Source organism: Meriones unguiculatus, chromosome 12 (genome assembly GCF_030254825.1).
Source record: "Meriones unguiculatus strain TT.TT164.6M chromosome 12, Bangor_MerUng_6.1, whole genome shotgun sequence".
NCBI classification, from domain to species: domain Eukaryota; kingdom Metazoa; phylum Chordata; class Mammalia; order Rodentia; family Muridae; genus Meriones; species Meriones unguiculatus.
In genome coordinates, this window is record NC_083360.1 from 98,802,258 (window position 1) to 98,822,817 (window position 20,560).

The window sequence follows — 20,560 nt, forward strand, 5'->3', positions numbered from 1 at the left end:
TGAGGAAATTGCTTATGAATTATTTCTAGCGGATGTTATACAAAATATTGACATAAAGTTGGACTATTTAACAGTTGCTGTGGGAGTAACATTTCCAATGGTACCTTTTTATTAGACTATTATTCAGATTAAGTACTGAGAAAGCAAAACTTTATCCTGCTCATGCAAGGGTATTGTGAAAAAGCAGTATTTCAAGTCAATTATTATAGGCCAAGATCTAGGTAACCAAAAAGGTAAAGAAATTCCAGGTTGTAAAGGGCCCATTGGTTGAATGACTATTCATCCCTCTTAAATCTGTTATCATCCTCCATTTTCCTGATTTATTTTCTTTTTTAAAAAACTTTTTATTTATTTATGCACAAGTGCTTCGTCTGATGAACACATGGATGCGAGAGAAGGATATCAGGTCCTAGCACTGATGGTTGTGAGCCACCATGTGGGTGCTGGGAATTGAACTCAGGACCTCTGGAAGAGCAGCCAGCGCTCTTAGCCCTGAGCCATCTCTCCAGCCCCTCCTGATTTCTTTTTTACAACAAACACAGGGGAATTCCATGCTGGTAGACTCTTCTGTGATGAGCCTCCAGCTGCTCTTGTACCAGTTGTTCAAGTGGCTGCAATTTTTCTATTTTGTTATGGGCCGTTGCTCTTGCCATACAGGTCTATTTGATAGCCATTTTAGGGGTAGGGCTATTGGCATTTCAGCAGTGGCCCCTCTTATAATTTTGGAAACTTAATCCCTGTGATGTCCTGTGCTTAGAGAGCTTGTGATTATTCTTGATTATATATATCAAAGCCTTCTTTAGGAGCAGCTACCATTTCACCCCAAATTTCATCATTTGCTGTCTCTTGGATTGTAGGAATATTAATTTGAGTACCCCATTGTTGTAAAAGATCCCTTCCCCATACATTTATGGGTATGTCAGCCACATAGGGTCTCAATTTTTCTGTTTGCCCTTCTGGTCCCACACATTTAATCCAGTGTACGCTTTGCTTTACTTGAGATAATTTACCAATTGCTATAAATTGAGTGTATAAACCTTCTGAAGTTTCCCTTTTGGATTCCAAGACTTTTGAGAGGTGATACTGGCATCAGCTCCTGTATCTACCAAACCTTGTATTTCAACACCATTCATTTATACCATTAATTTGGGTCTCTGATTATTAACCACTGTTTGTCAGAACACGTGTTTTCCCGTACTCCCAAATGTTCCCGTTCATTTTACTGGAGAGGCTTTACTTTTGATGTGGGGAAATAGTAACAGCTGAGGAATTCTATCCCCTGCATTAATTTGCATTTCCTTGTTTACATACGCCATTATTTTATTTTTTTCTTGCAATCCCATTCTACAATACCTGGATGCACAATAAATCCTTGAGAAGTTAATCCACTTCTTGCCAAGATCATCCCTACTGTCCCTGAGGACAAAGGACCATAAAAGAGTGGTTATTTTGTAACATTCAACCCTTGGAGAGAGGGTAAGAGGTTTATCTGTAGCCAAATCCAAAGCTGTGCTACCTTTAGTAGCTTGCATCAAATATGAGATTCGTGCCTGAATTGTTTGGTGAGGGGCCTTGAGCTGACAGGCCCCTCAGTACATTTCCCAATGTCAAGAGGTTACCTTGTATGTCCCTCTTGGAATGGCAATCCCTAGACCAACACTTTCCCTTGTCACAGTGGCTGCAAGACCCTGGGAGCCCTTGTTTTCCACTGCATCCAGAAACTGCTTCTTCCATCTACAAGTAATTGTACCAAATTCCTCAGAGTTAGCGCACCTCCTGTTTTGAGCTCTAACACATTTAACCATACAGTTTCTTTGTAAATGGCCAAATTCACCGCAATTAAAGCTCTGGATATTTTGATAACTGAGACCTCTAGCTATAGTTTGTTCTATGATGTTGGATGATGCTCTTGAGAACCAACATCAGTTGTCTCTTACCCATTTGTCTATTGGGGCTGCTCATGATTTTAATGATCCAAGTGCTCTCTCGCATTCATTATTTGCATTCTCATACAACAAGATTGGTATCACCACCTGTCTGGTCTCAGGGTCTGCTATTACTCTATTTACAGCTGAATCCAGTGTCTGTAAGAATTCAGTGAAGGCTTCCGAGGGTCTTGTGCTACCTTAGTAAAAGAGGTAAATGTCTTTCCAGGCTCGTCAACCATACCCCAGGCTCTTAATGCTGCAACGCAACATTGTTCAATTACAACATGGTCAGATGAGCATACGCCCTTCACCAAGCAATTGATAGTTGACAACATTTATTCCCACTGCTATACTCCATTGTTCTATTTTCGTGGCTTCATTTCTTCACCATGATAACCATTGTAACTGCTGACAGCTTCTAAACACAGCTGATACCAATCCCTTCTAATCTTGGGGAATAAGTCTATTTCAGGAAGCCCAGTTCCTTAATATTTGTTTATCAAAACATGAATGCACTCCACACTGTCTATTGGATACCATGTCCTCTCACCGTGAGCCTCACCCCCATCACTGGCAGGCATACTTTGCTCAAAGAGTTGGAAAGCTGATGGTGCCAGTGTAGCTGGCGGTGCACCTGGATCTGCAGTGACCCATTTTCCCTGTACAACCTCCTGCTGTTCCCAGTCTCTTGCCTCACACTGGTGCTCTGGGCACCTGGCAGCAAAAGCGTGTGGGGCAGGGCAGGGCAGGGCAGGGCAGCAACCTGCCTTCCTTGTTTGCTTTATTCTCTCATCCTATGGGAAATTTTCACTTTCAGACACCAGGTCTGAACCCTTTTGTTCTTCCACTGGCACTTTTTGCTTTTCAAGTACTTCAACCTCTACTTGCAAACCCTCTGGGTGCATAACCAATTCTTCAATCTTTTCTAAAACAAGTGGACCTTCTGATTTTTCAGCTATCCTCTCAAACTTTTGTAGAACAGAATGCAGGAAGAAGAAATAGAAAATCCACTCTGGGAGTAAAGCAGAAGGGAACCTAGCAGTTGCAGCTGCTATAATTCTTTTTTTTTTTTTTTTCACTGACATCTTCAAAAAGTACAATCAGACCTTTGGAACTTGCTGTCTCCTGCACAGTATCAGGAACCAAGATTCCCATTATGCCTAGCCATGTTGGGCACCACTTGTAGGTGCTAGTTTTTCAAATGCCACTTTAGGAGTTCCTTAAAGCTTAAACCTCCCTTCCAACCTCCCAACCCTAGGTAGGGGAAGAAGGGGCTGTAAGAGAAAGGGAACTTAGCCCCCTTTACTTCTTCCCCCCGGGTAGGGTCATAGGATTGGGGGTGGGGGGAGCAATACCAATATCCATAGTCAGGAAATCCAGAGTCCAGGTAACAAGCAAACCGGCAAGCCAGCAAGAGCAGCAAGCAGTCCTTCTCCAACTCCTTCAAGCCACCACCCCTTCTTCCTCCAGGCTATCATAGCTATACCCCTCAAAGTCCTCAGAGTTCAACTAATTCCAGCTGGCAAAGAGCCCCTCTCAGAGCCCACACAAGGCAAATAGCCTGCTGCTGTGGACAATCTGAATCAGTCCCACATACCACAATTGGGATTGAAACAAAAACATGTTTACATCCACAACATAACTAGGCCCAGTCTGGCCTTGAATTCAAGATCTTTTTGCCTAAGCCTCCCAATGTTAGGATTCTAACTAAGCACATCATACCCTGGTGAACTTGTGAATGCCTTATTAAAACTTTTGCATCTGTCATGGAAAAGTAGGTAGTCCTGAAGACACAGAATTTAGCTGGCTCTTGATGGACGGGCAGAAATTCAAGTCAAGAGAAAGGCGATCTGTGAGTTAGCACCATGTCCCTGAGCCGCTTCACTTTAGGGGTGTTTATTTGGCTCACATATCCTCGTGACAACCAGCACAGTTCCCCTGTCAGAACAATAATGCTATATTTTAATTCTGCTTCCCTCACAATAGGATAAAATTTGTCTTTATTTCTGTTATGTAGGAAATAGTATAAAACATATCATGTATGATAAAGTATCATGCTGAGAGTATGATGGTGCTCTCAGTCCTCCTCTTAGGCTTCATGGAAAGTATTCTTTTTTTTAAGTTTTCTGAGACAGGGTTTCTCTGTATAGCCCTGGCTGTCCTGGACTCACTTTGTAGACCAGGCTGGCCTTGACTTCACAGAGATCTGCCTTCTGCCTCCCTGATGGAAACTATTCTTGAGCATTGTGCAGTGAGTCTCCATTTTCTTTACAAACTAGGATCTACTACTAGCCTGAGTGGTATTTCTGAGATTCTTAAAAATCCATAGTCTTTTGAAATGAAATTATATTTCATGTATTAATGTTAAATGAAAGTTTCATAACCTTCAACTCTACCTTCAATTCTCAGAATTTCTGCATCTTCATCACTACCAGTTTTAACTTTTTGTTTAAGCTTTACTCCCCGTTTATATTAGAAAAATCTATTTTCATTTTTATATTTTATTTTCAGATAAAATATAATACTAAACATGCTTTCTTCAGAGCACTGTTCTCCTCCCCCGCCCCTGTTCACACTCTTTTGCTCATCTACCTACGGCATTCCTGCGGCTGTTTTCCAGGCTCCTGACAACCAGGACTCTGATCCTTACATACAGCTCCCATGTCCTTTCACTCATGTTTTAGCTACACACAGCTGCTTGCTTCTATCCTGCACAAATCCTAAAAGTGTGGTGCCAAAGAATGATTTCCAGCCTGTGTACAGAGCTTGGCCCGGAGGAAGACCGGAGCAGTATACTGTGCTCACTGAAAGCATCACTCTACCTTGAGACAAACTTCCAGTCCCCAAAGCAGTAAGTAGAAAGGGTTCATATGTGGGTCATGGAAGACTGTTGCCAGAATACAATCTGGAAGAAACAGATAGAGGGATTATTTTGTTGTTCACCAGATAGTTTTCCTGTTACATAATTTCCTTTAAGCACAGAACTCCCAAGGACATTCTTGTCCTGATCAGGAGTGGGAGCTGAAGTGCAGCAAACAGAAGGCAGCATCCTCAGGGGGAGAACCACAGGGTTTTAATCGGCCCTGGGGGTCGATTCTGCACACCTGCCACTCGGTTTCCTAACAGCTATCTTCTCAGGGCCACACATCTTTCTGTTCTCAACAACTGATGAATAATACATGCATAGCCCAGAGAATAACACTTATTGCGGTCCCCAACCTCAGGCAGAATGGACACAGTGTGGAAAATAAAAAGGTGGGTAGACTCTGCTTTGGCAGAGTTCTTTTAGATTTGAAAGGAGAATAACACACATGAGGCCCGAAAACCAGGCTGAGTAGTCACTGTGTATTTAACCTTCCACAAAGAAAGCTACTTTAAAAATGAACACACAGCTGAAGAGCCAGGTTTGTTTCATACACCAAAAGTATTTCTCCTTCAGCCTGTTCAACTTAATTAGTGCCATTTCCCTCCTGTGGTATCACTGCAAAGCTGCGCCCCGGCAGGCGCCACATTCCATTCTCTTTACCTTCCTATATTCTAACACTGCCCCAAAGAAAGGGCATAGGTGGGCTCTAAAATGCTATGCACACATTTATTGAACATAAAGATCTATTGCAGGTTCCAAATATTTGAACTGCTGGATGGAGCACATGTTGGCTAACTCGGGAAAGAGAAGCAGGAAGATCTGATGGGGTAAATACCAACCAAAGTGTATCTCCCCCCCCCATTTTTATGTGTAACTATGGTCTTCTGTAAATTCATATGTTGAGCATTTAGTCTCCAGACAGTGGGGTTAATTTCTGAGGTTCTGGGAACTTTTAGGAGATAAGGGCTAATTGGAGGGAGTTGGTCACTGGAGATGAGCCTTGGAGGGTTAGACTCTGTCCTGTACTTTTCATTGCTCTCTGCTTCATGTTTGTTACAAGGTAGGAACTTTCTCCCAAGCTCTAACTACCACAATGATGCATCACCAGTACATAGGACCAAGCCACCACTGCTGAACGCTCTGAAACAGTGAGCAAAAATAAACATCTTCTTCCTTTAAGCTGTTCTGTTAGTTTTGTTCACAGCTACACAGAATAAATACGGAAATCCGGTACCAGAAAAGCAGAGTTGTTGCTGTAACTAAACTCCATGTGGTTCTTCAACCTTTGGTGCTAGCTTATGGGGAAAACTTAGCATGGCTGATTTTGGTGGCTGCTTAGAAGACCACAATGCTGACAAAAATATGAACAGAAAAAGAGTGCTCAAGGAGCTGGGGAGGTGGTCCCGTGGGTTAAAGTGTTGGCTGCACAGATATAAGGACCTGACTTCAGATTCCTAGAACTTGCATAAAAAGCTGAGCATGACCAACCAAAGCCCATGCATAGAGAGGAGCTAGGGCCTCTGCTCAGATGTAGCCCACAGGCAGTTCAGTCTCCACGTGGGTTCCCTAGTAAAGGGAGCAGAGACGGTCTCTGACATGAGCTTGGTTGCCTGCTCTTTGATCACCTCCCCCTGGTGGGGTGACCTAGCCAGCCCACAGAGGACGAGGATCCAGGCAGTCCTGATGGGACCTGATAGGCTAGGGTGAGACAGTAGGAGAAGAGGACTTCCCCTTTCAGTGGACTAGGGAAGAGGGGTAGGGGAAGAGGAGGGAGGGAGGATGGAACCCAGAGGAGACAATGGAGGGGGCTAAAACTGAGATACAATGTGAATAAATTGAAGAAGAAGAAAAAAGCTGAGCATGGCAGTATGCACCTGTAACCTCCGTGCTGGCCAAGGTGGGGAAAGGTATATCCATGCTGGTGGGGGTGGGGAAAGGCATATCCCAGGTTCTCACTGGCTGGGGTAGCTAACACGGTGAGTCCCAGGTTCAAATACATGTTGGAGAGTGAGAGAGGAGAGATACCCAACTTCAGCCTCCGGGCTTCGTATGTATTCCTGCCGGCCTCAACTCTCCCATACACAGACACACAGAGGCTCCACTCAGCTTTCACATGGTGACGGGATTCTATTGGGAGCTGGACAGAGGCCATGCATGTAGCCTTCTGGTCAAGAGTTTGTCTACTCTTTGTCGGGTTCCTGGAGCTTTGAATGAGGCTGAATGTAAACTTAATAGTCTAATTCATTTGGTGGGGGAGATAGTATTTGGGCCATGACATGGGTATTGCTAACTGCTTTTGCCAAGTTTACAATGAGAACGGGTTTGTGGGGGAGAACAGAAAGATTTGAAAATTAGCAATTGTCCAGAAAAAGAATCATGTTTAAAATTGCAGATGAGGAGAGTGTGGCTGCTAAAGACATTAGAAAAATTGTGAACAAATCAAGTTTGTTTGTTTTTTCCATGATGACAATAGGAAACACGCCTGAGGCATCTCAGGAGTGTGCCAGATGCACATACTCCAGAATAAAATGTAGAAGGGTTTTAAACTCATCTTTAGACTGCTTTGAACAGAGCGCTCCCAGCTTCCTGCTTTCCCACATTCAGCTATCCAGTCATGGCAGAGGCTTCTAGAGCCACGGTCCAGGGGCCTACATGTGCTGGAGCTGAAGGCAGACCCTTGGCATTATTCACATGGTGCTGGTTTTGTAGGCACACAGTGTTGTCGGATCATGATGGCTTCCACAGAAATGTCAAAAGAAGGAAGAGGAGGCCAGGAAATGCTGATAAGGGTAAGAATCCCAGGTGATGCCTGAGAGTGCAATGTATGAGTGCAGTTTCCTTAGAAGCCAGGACACTAGAGATGCTAAGATTGTAGACCTAAGTCCTCTGGAGATCACATCACAGCTCAAGCCCTCCATTCCAGGATAATGTCCCAAGCTCCATGAACTATTTCCTTAACAATGTGCTCTCAGGGCTAAGGATATAGCTCAGTATGGAGCACTTGGCTTTCCATGCCCAAGATCCCAGGCTCAACCTGCAGTACGGAAAAACAACAGCAACAAGGTATTTTAAATTATATATATATATAACTAGCATTCTATCTATACATATAACTATATTCATATAACATGAATATGATTTTTCTTGTATTTATTTATTCCTATTCCTCTCTATTCTCCCAGCAGTGTCTCCCCATATGAGCCAGGCTCCTCCTTTCTCAGTCTGAGATTAGAAATACTACCATATTCAAAACTATTACTCTCTTAAATGGAAATCATAGTATATGTTCACATATCTTCTTTTTAAAGCTATATAGGTTAGCAATAACAGATGTTCTGCTATACATTTGCTTGACTAGATAAAATGTAACGAAGGTTTCCGTGAGATATATAAAAAGTGTGTAATTTTATGAAATCAGCAGGGTCATACACACGCCATGAAAGTTCTCTCTGCCACTAAACTGTATCTCCAGCCTCAGCCCCAGTCATTACAGTTATTGCTTATACTAAATTTGTAAATAATTCTTTTATGTGCAGCACACACACACACACACACACACATATATTTACACGTGCATGTCTTACATTCTAGTTTTGTTGCTGGGGTAAAATATCATGGCAAAAATCAACTCGGGGAAAAGGGGTTTGCTTGTCTTAAAAATTTCAGCTCACAGTTCATCATTGTGGATAAATCAAGGCAAGAACTTCAACCATATATCACATCCATAGTCGGGAGAAGGAAGAGGTTAACGCGTCTGTATCCACTTCTTATTTGCTCTTTTTCATTTCCCCACTCCTGCACGGTGTGGAAGCCCTGCATGGGGAACGGTGCCACCACAGTGAGCCGGGTCTGCCGTGTCAATGGGCTATACTGCAGCACCCACACAAACATCCCACAGGCCAACACATGCACACAACGTCTCGGCGGCCTCTCTTCCCAGGTGGCTGCAGGTCGTATCACGTTAACACCTAACGCTCCCCGTCACAGAAGCCATGCTAGAGCAGCGTGGTATTCCTTTCTACAGAATTTGTACAAGGTAAGCTAGAATCTTAGTTTCCGCACTGTGGCTCTTCTGGATAAGGCTGAAGTTGGCCTCGGGTAGCAATTATTTGTGCTCTATTATGATGGACTCCCTTTTCTCAGCTGGTTCTAGAGTCTCCCCTGCCTGGGCGATTCCAGGTCTTGTAAGGATCATCACCCAGCCCTTAGAACAGATCACAGGCCAGACCCTTCCCTGATAAGGCAACTGCTCTAGCAAGCATCTAGGAACTCCTAGAAATGCCCCCCACCCCCCACTAAGGATCTTAGTCCTGCAGAGACCTTCAATTGCTCTTGGAGGTCCCCCACCTCCAGTAGGATAATTAAGTACTGTAGTTTTTTTTTCTTGTGATAGGACCATTTAAGTATCCCTGATACTCTGACATCAGCATATCAAAATCCCTCCCTCTGCCCGGGGTTTATATTGCCCTTGATTTCACATGAATAAAGGTATGCAGGTTCTTGCTCTCTCACTTCAAGACCATCTGAGACTCCTCATTTATCCTCTGCCAGGCTGCTCCTCACAGTCCCCACCCTCCATCCCACTGGGCCTGGGCCTCCCTGGCCTGTGTCTTGGCTGCAAGCCAAGCAGGCATGGGCCTTGGCCAGCACCTCTGCACAGCAGCTTAACCAAGAGCTGTAACACTTTGGTATCACTACAGGCTTTGAAACACCGGTGTTTCCAGCACCCGTGTTGCCACCAGCAACCTCAGCTAAAAGAGCTAAACTGTAACACTCTGTGGAAAACCCTTTTCCACACCCAAGCATAGCATCCTTGGGCCTCACCCTAAAGTGCTCTAGCTGCCCTTGAGAGAAACAGAACCCCCATTCTCCCTCTGGAAGCTGAGCACCGAATGGAGAACAGTACCATATTATACTATTGAAAAGTATAGAGCGAGCATGCTAAAATCTTTTTCTGTATGTAACTTTGTGGGGTAAGTGACATAATCCACCATTACTTACCATCTGCTTAAGTTCTAAATCCTGCATTTTTCTATTTTAAGAAATTTTGTGCTTAACAGTCCTTAATAAATAAATTACTATTAAAATACTATATTTACTATGTTGCACTATTTTACAACATAAAAGAAAAAGATAACACAGTCTAGTATGCTGCTTAGAAACACCACTTAGGATTGAACCTGGCCCTGGGTGCTCCTCAATTTTATTCTTCTCTGTTTTAAATTCAGGGTCAACTACATGTATTTTTAGACATAATTTGGAAATTTAAATTATTGGATATATAACTTTAGTATTTAGTTTAGAAATGTAGTTAACATTAGTGACAAATATTATGCCTCTAAATTTAGTTTTACATTGGTTTTCCAATGTTCAATTTCCACATCTCAACTATCAGCAGAAAACTAGATGTGACACAATGAAAATAAAATGACTTTGAATTAGATGCCTTTGTGGAGAGTTTTCTTTCAAAAAAGGATTATCCTAGATAACACTTCCCTTGCTTATGTGTTTATGTGGCCATGAACTTTTGCCTTGTGATCCTTATCTTTAAAACTGGAACAGAGCTTCCACCATGCTTTCCTAAACACATTAAGGAAAAGCGTTTCTTTCAGCTCATATTGCAGTCTTTGGGAGCTTAAAAAATGTCCTGAAAAGCTGGCCAGAGACTCACATCCTAACTGTGTTTGTATTTCCTTCTCCCTCTTGCTACAAGATGGCTGGATCCCACCTTTACAAATCACACATGCTGAGCAAATACAACACATGAGGAACATTCCCAAAAGCTGCTGTGGGAAGCTTGCTTTCTGTAACTCCCTCCCTTAGGACAGTCTCCTGATAGTGCAGCCTTGTCAGATAAACAGGTTGTGCTGGGGATAAGAGCAAAAGACAGCTCCAGATGAGTACAAAAGAAAAATGACCCATGTTATAGCAAATGTATGCAGTTTTCCCTTACAGAAAGTGTCAACGACAGCAGCTAAATCAAGAAGCAAATATATGTATATTTTACAAAAATAATGCTTTTTGTTGGGAATTTATATGCTCAGTGAATACATCCATCTAATCCACTTAAGATCACTGCTTTTCAGTCCTGCCCAGTGGTGGCACATGCCTGTAATCCCAGCACTCAGGAAGGTAGAGGTAGGTCCACGAAGTGAGTCCAGGACAGCCAAGGCTACACAGTGAAACCCTGCCTCGAGCCCCCATCACTGATTTTAAGACTGCATGAAATCTTAGTGATTCTAGCTGGCATTGGGAATTAGAGGTTAAAATACTGCTTTATCATTGACAAAACTGCTTGCAAAATGACAAGATTGAGGACAAATTGAAGCTATTAATATTTTCTGGCATACTCTGCCTTTTCTTATTCCCAACTCTGTCCCTAATTAGTCCCTGAAACAGAACTTGGTATGAACTGATTGGTCCAGGGCTAAAAGAGTACATGTTGAGGTCACTTTCATAGATAAGCCTCATCGTGCAGAACAGAAATAATAGCACAGGGCACCCAACATTCCCGAGAGGCTCGGCTGCAGGAATGCTGGTGAATAAAGTCTTCAGTTTCACTTTTACGTATTTTGAGATCAGTGTCTACCAGGACTATGCCATACAGCCCTCTAGTCCATTTTGAATAATATATATAAAAACTTTCCATTCTTTCAGAAATACATTAATAAAAATTAGTAAACTAAAACCATTGGAAAAATGGTTCCCTCTCTCCAGCGCATAACACAACATGTCAAATTGTGCATAGTTTTAACAAAATTTTATCTTAAAGGAAATACTGACAACAGAATTGCTCTATGTGAAAGAACTTTGACATAAAAATTAAGGTGAATTTTGTTTATAATTTCAATCTAAATTATAGTATTTTAAATCCAAAATTGTATCTCCAGAAATGACAGTACACTAGATTAATAAAGCTCACAGATACTTTATGGAGACCATTTGTTGGAAAACAACCAAGCTGGCAAGAGCAGCAGCAGATCCACAAGAGTTTTTAAATGTCCTTGTCAGAGGATTACCAAGAATAAATAGACAAGCATGAAAACTTGAATTTTTAATGCTGAATGTTATGGCCTTTAATTGAAGGAATCATCACTCCAATAAAATATTTGTGATTACAGGACTTTGAGCTTATATCTTAAAATCCAAATACCACAGAAGTTCTATTTCTGACAGGAATTTACCAAAGTTAAATTGTTAAGATGCTGAAAATTATTCTCAAGCTGCTCAAAATATTAAAAAGAGTATTTTATTTAAGGCTTATTTAAATTTAATTCCGTTCTTGGAAATATTTCTGGTGGCACATATCTTTAATCCCAGCACTTTGCAGACAGAGGTAAATGGATCTCTGAGCTCAAGGCCAGTCTGGTCTTCATAGTAAGTTCCAAGTTAGCCAGAGCTACAGACAGAAACCCTGTCTCAAAAAACAAAAAAACCAAAAAACAAACAAACAAAAAAATCACCTAGAGTTTATCTTAGACTGTAGTGAGAATCTAAACTACTCTATAACATTTGTAACTTATTTAGTGAAAAGTTTTAAAGTCCTTAGAAAATAAGTAGTGTATAAGTATTGAAAGACCTGGGTTGGCAAGATTGCCACTGGTTGTTCTCTGCCTTTCATATATGTGCTATGGCATGGATGAGTGTATCAAATGTACACACACACACACACACTAAATTATATATATATAAAATACTGAAAGACTTGAAATACCATAAACACAAGTTCATTTTACACTTCATTGTGATATCAGTTATAGGCGTTGCACGGCATACCCATCCTGTTCTTTTCTGAACCATCTGTCATCCACTCCCATGTTTTAAAATAAAACTTTCCACGTTAAATTCTTTCAGGTATGTGTTTCGTGTACTGCCTTCTCCTTCTGTGTTAACTTAGGTTTTTCCCTTTGTAATAACCTCCTTGGGAATCTAACAGTCTCACAAAAAGATAAAGGCATACAAACAGGTTAATTTAAGTGTTAAACAACCTTAGTGTCAGTCCCTACTGGGTGTCCAGAATTACAGGGGCAAGAGAGAAAGGCTTCGTGGATACAAGTGTTGCAGTAGCTATTTAGGGGACTGTGTGACAGAAGAGGAGGAAGAAGTCTGACATTATAGGGAAAAACAAGATTAGCAGTCAACTGTGGTGGCTAGGAATCATCCTCATCGACTCTTGTGCCTGAATGCCTGGCCCATAGGGAGAAGCACTATTAGGTGGCGTGGCCTTCTTGGAGTAGTTGTGGCTTTGCTTGTCACTGTGGGAATGGGCTTTGGGGTCTCCTATCCTCATATTTCACCCAGTGTGGATCACGGTTTCCTTCTGCTGCCTGTGGATCAAGACGCAGAACTCTCAGCAACTTCTCCAGCCACATGTCTGCCTGCCTGCAGCCATGCTTCCCACCATAACAATAGTGGACAAACCTCTGAAACTGTAAGCCAGCCCCAATTAAATGTTTTCCTTATAAGACTTTCTGTGGTCATAGTTTCTTCACAATAGACACTCTAACTAAAACATCAACCTCCTGAATTATAAAACCATCTCAAACAATTCCTCAAAGCTTGGAATAGGAAGGGCCTGATGTACCACATTTGGAAATCTGAATTTACTAAGTATTTTTATTCATAGTATGCATCAAGAGAGAAGCAACAAGTAGGTGGATCTGGGGAGGAGGTGCACATCTCTTTGGTCAGAATCCTTGCCAACCTGACAGTCACTTGTAATTCAGGTGAGGGTCATATATGCTGCCATTCATGGAGCTGTTTGATGCTCTCCTAGCAAGAGTTACAGATTCACTTGTCCACGTTTTTGCTTTCCTGGTTCTCTTTGCATAAACTGTGTCTCCCCTACACAGTTATGAAAATCCTACTCACATTTAAAATGATCTGCTAGGATGTAGGCTCCATCAAGACCCAGGGCTCCCTTTTCTCACATCTATAAAAAAACATAGAGCAGAGTCTTGTCTGTGTCAGGCACTATAAATACTCCTGAATGAATGGATAAATATCATGTGTAAAAACCATATCCAACTCTCTACCCAGTGGTGAATACTAGTGCATTCTGTATCAGTTGCTGGAAGACAGTGCAACTAAGAACTTCTGTTCTTTAAAAAATGAGGGAAAGAAAATGTAAATTTAACAGAGAAAGTAAGGGGGAAAGTGGCCACCTCCATGCAATTTAGCTGCATTTAAGATCACTGGGTCTCTACTCCCCAAATGCCAGGCGTGTGTTTTGTAACAGGGCTACCCCAAAGCCATTCTCTACCCCTTCTTCCTTACAGAGGCGGAAGTAGACACTCTGTTAGTTCCCTGGCAACCCCACTAGCCTGCCTGTAGGGTCCTGGCGGCCCCTTATCACCTGCCGCCAGCTGGCATCCTGCGCTCGCTCTCTCTCCGTCTCTTCTCTCAACCTCTCTATCTTTCCGCTCTCCTTTGTCCCCGCCTTTCTCTCTCCGGCCTTCTCTGCCCTCATGCTCTGTCCCTGTCTGTCTGCCCGCCTGCCCACATGCCCAGTCATCCTCCTCCTTTCCCCCAATAAACTTCCTTACACTAGGTATGCTGTGTGCCGTTATCATTACATGACACTGGTGCCCTGAACCTTGGTGGGCTCTTCCGTTGTCTTGGCACACTGGGATTCCTTTCAGCGCTACTCTAAACAGATTTGCTCTCTGGTCCACTGATTGCTACATTTCTGCATCCAACACTGAACCGATTGATTGGCGAATTTGACTGGGCCTTTTCATCCAAACCCTCTTCCTGGGTGAGACTTCCTCTTCCGGCACGGTTTTCTCTTTTTCTCTCTTGAATCGAAAATCCCGTCTTCTCAGCATTACACCCCGGTCTGACCAGGCCCGCCGCAGCCTGAAACCAACCCGTTCTAGTCCGCCTGTGCCCTTGGGACACCTTGTGCCCAGGTCTCTCCTCACCCACGGAAACAGTGTCCTCCTACGGACCTCCAAGCTCCCCATACGGATGCTTCCTGGAGAACCTCGGACCCCCTACACCTGGCTTCTAAATTTATCAGATCTGTCTTCAAGACGCTGCCCAACTGATTGGGAGAACATAAAACAAACAAACAAACAAACCAACTCTGCTTTCTCTATTCCTTTTTCCCTGCTCCAAACCCTATTTCCCTCCGCCAGGTTCTCTCCCATGCTGTGTGAATTAAGTATGCAGCAGGTGCTGGATGGAACGGCACCTGATCCTGCCAGCGCGCTCAGAAGCCAGCAGCTGACCTCCGGACTGCTCCTGGGGTACGGGAGGGCCATTCGTCTGTTAGTTTGGTTCTAAATTCCACTTAGAGTCTGATTGCTCCACAGGACGCTCAACCCCTCTCCACGTGGCCCAGCTCGCCCCTCTGCCCTCCGGAGCCGGCCTGCAGGAGTCCCAGCACGCGCTCTTCCCTCCCTCCCTTCAACGGACTCTCTTCTATAAAAATCCAGCCCCATTCCAAGGACAAACATGGCATACCAAGTTTCCCAGTTCTCACAACCATAGACAAACGATTCCCAGATATCCAAAGTCTGCTCTACACTCCCAAACTTCTCATCTCTAAGGTTCTACCTCCCAGCTCTTCAAAATCTTTACCTCTGGTTTCTATGTGCTCTGCGTGCGCTCTCTCTCTCTATACTGTAAAACTCTTATGTGAAGATTTATAATTCGCCTGTTGGGGACGGTGTTTAAAATCAAAGTTCAGCTCTTGTTTAGGACACAGGTATGTATAGGTGCCTATGTGCATGTAACTCTAATTCACCTCTGAGTGTGTGTATGTGCATCTAACGTGGATGCAACTCTCATTTCGAGATGTATCTGTAGAAACACCAATGTTTTAAATAGTGGCCAAGTTGGTCACATGGCCTACAACTGCCGTGTGACTCCACCATCTTAGGATGAACACGTGGTATAATGCACCAACAATTATAAAGCCTCTTAGTCCTGATTAACTGTTTATTATTTCATCTCTTTTTAGATTAAGAAAGCAACAAAACTCACTTTAAGTTGATAGGAATTTTTATAGGAATTCAAAGTTATATGTTTTACAACATACAATATATGTGATTCAACACTGGTTCAAAATATTCTTTATATGCTGGTGAAATTTCAAGGTTATAGTGGTCTATTCAGATTAATAAAAGCTAATTTATAAGCAGTTATATCTAATTACTTCTGTTTTGTTAGTTGTCGGATACATGAACGAATGCTGTTTCTTTCTCCGGCCACCAGCTGCCTGTGCTCTGGTTCACCTCCAGGCTTCCTGGCCAATGGATTTAATAAATAATAAATCCAAATGTAATTTTAAACGTTATTTTATATTGTTCTACTGTATTGCTGATGCTGGGAATGGGTTATTATTCACCCTTTCTCAGACCCCAGGCATGTTTTTAAGTTCTGCTGTCAAAACAGGATTTGGTTAAACTCGTAACTCAGGGTTAGTAGTTGAAAGCTTCTGCTTAGATAATCTTAAATAATGGAACATGATTCCAAAGATACTTTTAGATATTAATTTTAGAGACATTCAATTGTTTACAGTGTGAGAACTTGATTATTATGCTCTATCTTCATTTTCAAAAGGTAAAAAACAAAAATCACTGTCTTAAAAATATGGTTAGCCTTGTTTTTGCTAATGTTACTAATCTATAATATGGTTCTAGATTTGTATAAGCTACAGACATTTTTAAACTAAATCATACAGGAAACTTATGCTCTATAGTGGTTCACCATTAAAAGGTCAAAAAGGTCCCAGGCTCTTTCTGAACTATGTTTATGATTTTTAAGGCTCCAACTTAACAGAATGAAGGCTAAAGTCCTAGCCGTTAATGATTAAGAAATGAAAGTTACTAGTCAGTCACCTAGTGGTACAATGTTCTTGCGGAATGTACACAATTTACCCTTGTTCCTTCACATGCTGATTTGTCTACCCCACTCTCTGGTTTCAATCCACATTGCATTGTGATGTTTATTCTAAGCATCACCTGTCTCAAGTTTGTGTAAACATGCCACCATTTGTTCTCTGTGTTGTCAATAAAACAACCAGACACAATGCTGAGCAATGGAGAGAATAGGGTGGGACATCCTGGTCCAGAGGGGAGGAGGAAGAAGTAAGTGGGGAGAGCCAGAGAGGAGAGATCAGTAGGAGAGGACTTGGAACCACGAGGAGAGATGAACTGCACCTAAGATATGACTAAAAGCAAGTATGATGTGGGAGATCTGAATGGGAGGAAACTGCGCAGGCTTGGAGGTTTAGGAGGGAGAATCATTGTCCAACATTGTGTTCTAGGTTAACTAAATACATCCTAGTCTCTGTGTGGTGATTTGGGTAGACAGCTGGTTTAGGAATAACCTCTGCTTAACTAAAAGATAAATCAATGGTAAATATTAATAACCAACAACAGTTACCTTATAAGTGATCAAATCCTTTAATGTGTCCAGAAATATATTCATACTCATACTAAGAATCAGTGTGATTAGTTACGAGATTAAGCTTTATTTAGCATCCTGTACATGTTTCCAAAGTGAAATGGAAAGTAACTAGAAACATGCAAAGTTTGTATATTTAGATCTACTTTAGATAGACACAGAGTCCCCAAGCACTTTTCTGCAGAATGTGACATAATTATAGATCATAACATTCTGTTTTATGTTTACAAGGCACAATTTAGAGCAGATAACTAAAGACAGACAGAAATTGTTCAGCTCAGATATGCTAGCCCTCAAGCCTGTCAGAGACCTGCACCGGCATATGGCATTTAGTATGTTTAAACTTATCATGACAGAGACTCCCCAATCCTAACAATTACTCCCCAAGGTCTATGAGAAGATATGGACACAATGATAGATGACTTCAGCCCTGGATTGTGGTAAGCTAACCCCTGGGCAGATTGCCCCAGTGCCTGCTGCTAGGACCCATCCTGAACTCTGGACAAACTGGACACTGGAGAGTTACTGTCTCGTGTTGCTGAAGAAGGAGTGAGATCAGTCTCTCCTGTGGTCTTCCTCCACAGAAAAAAGCCTTTCGTTTTCTGTGCCTGGTGGCCAGACTGCCTCTGCCCACACTGACGTGGAGATTCCAGGAACCTGGGACAACTGTCTAGGCAGTGGACTGTAGATCAGTGTCTATCATTTCAATCGATACATAGGCTACTTAGATTCATTTAGATTACAGTTTATCCTTCTTAGCTCTCTGCTCACATTGACGGCTAAGATAATGACAGCTTGACAGCTAGAGATCATGCAATTAACTCCTTAACCCAAGGTAATCTATCACCTCATTAGTTCATGAGCCAATTCATTAGCTAGTTAAAACTACTACTAGAGCTCTTATTAAAAAAGGCAGACAGGTTTGTCTTACTCACAGACCTCATGCTAAGGATAACGGCCTTCAGATGCTCTTGGTCCTCCTCATGCTTGAAAACCAGGCCTTAAGCCTCATTCTCCTAGAGATGCTCCCACTAGGTCTCGACACAGTCTATCTCGTAACCAGACTCAAAAACCATGTCTCAGATGTGACTTTTTACTTCCCCTTTAACTAAAACAACTTGCTTTACAGTGACAACTGTGACAACTGCCTCCACAATCTCGCCTATCTCTCAGGGTAAATACTTGGATAGGGAGAAGGAGGTAAGGGAGAAGGAGGTAAAGCTTACGTAAGGCCTAAGGGCACAGAAGCTTAGGCTGTGATGACTTAAGAAAGTGTTTGAGGGTCTAAGAAGGCAATGCATAGAAAAGGAGTGAAAATTGCTTCAGATCTCTTCCTGTTGCTATGCTACTGTAGTATTAAGACTGTTCAAAGCTTTGACATTAATCAGTGGAGCTCTGACTTATTAATCCAACCCTGGTAAAACATTCCACCATAAGATCCGCTATCATAGTTTCTAGCCCAAGATTTTTAATTTACTTTGGTTTGTTTTTTAAGAATAGACTTAAAAATTGTTTCTCATTGTGCTAGATTTGTGTGTGTGTATATATATACACAGTCTTCTGGATAAAAAGAAGAAACCCCTCTTTCATGGTATGTAATCATACTGAAAATTAAGATCAAGTCAGCTTTTGCTTCTTCTACTTCATGGAAGGCTTCTGTCTTCCCTGAGCTCACCTTAAAGAGTGTTCATGCTGTTAACCGAAAATCATTTCCCAACCCTCTGCTGTGCCATGACACAAATGCATGTGTCTGCTGCCTTCTTCTACAGTGTATTTCACTGCAGATTACAAACAGTGGTGATGCTAACATGTTTAAAACTTGTCTCCTTTGTGAACTTAAAAAGATTCTTGTAAGCTACAGGAAACCCACATGGATCCTCCTTTCATGGGTCAAATAGACTCCAAATAAGTAGTATCAATCAACAGCCTAAATTTCTCACCTATTTCCTATTTCAGAGGGTGGGATTCCTTCCCCAGAACTACCAAAACCATAAGCTTAAAAGTTTCAAGTGTATACCTAAAAAACAATCTTCTCCCCAACCCACTCAACTTTGTCTTCTGCCCACATATACATATGTTCCAGTGGCTTGTCAAGTCCAGATGCTTCAAGCAACCAAGACAGCTCCAAAGCAGCTATCCTAAGATTCTCCAGTCTAACCTCACAGACTGTATCAACTGCCTGCATTTTCTTCCTGGCCTCAGACGGTCTCAGAGATCCTGGAGAGCAAGTAAAACAGCCTGCTCTTCCTGGACATGGCAAACATTACAGCTTTCCCTCCCCACCCCCAATATTGAAGCCTCTGATGTCAGCAGGAAGCAGTCATAGATGAACACTCCATCCCTTATTAATTTGTTACCCACAAAAGGCAGGGATGTAGTGCTTCAGACCCGGGACAAGCACCTCCAGGCCCTTCCAGCATCCCTTGGTCCCTACCTGATGCAGGGTATGGTTGGTATACCCTGCCCTCTATCCTAAACTTTCCAGCCCAGGGGCAGCGGCTTCCCCTCAACCTTCACTATATAATCCAAACATTTTGGTGTTCTTGCTCATTCCCCCCACCCCCACCCCTGCATGGCAGCCAAGAGCTGCTTCCAATGAACCTGCATTTATATACCTTAACTTGTCTTGCATGAGAAGCAGTCAGAAACCTACCATGTCCTCACTCCTGCCTCCCCTCCCCTTCCTAAGTTAGTCATTGATTAAACAAGAAGGGAGGAGTGGTGGTTCACAGGCGATCCCACTAGCCTGCCTTTAGGATCCTAGCTGCGTCTTACATCATCACCTGCCACTGCCAGATGTGCCAGGTGTGTGCTGGGTACAAGGGCCAGCCTGCCACCTTCGGGTCTCCTTCTCTCAGTCTCAGTCTCAGTCTCTCTCGACCTCTCTCTCTCTGTCTCCACATTTTCTCTCTCTGTCCTTCTGTGCTCTCATGGCTCTGCCCGCCTCTGTCTATCTGTCTTCCTGTCCACATGTCCATTCATCTGCCCCCTAACTGCTCTCCCCTTCCTTCAGATAAACTTCCTTATGCCAGTTATGTTTCGTGGCATAATTATGTGTTGTAACACTCATTTCCTCCACTTCCCTTAGAGCGAGAGATAGTCTTGTGACATATTTTTGCAGGAGGAAATCTATAAAATAGGTGACTTGAGAAAGATTACCTTTCTATTGGTGGGAAAAAGAAGCAAATAGAAAGCTCTGTCTGGTGGCATCTTGTTCCTGCCTTTGAAAACAGCTGTGCTGCCGGAGAGTTTGTATCTAACGTCTATGATGAGGAAGAACAGAGCAGACTACTGGGCTAGCAGTCCAGAAGCCCGACATTAAAGTGCTTCAGTGCCAGCTAGCAGCTATCTT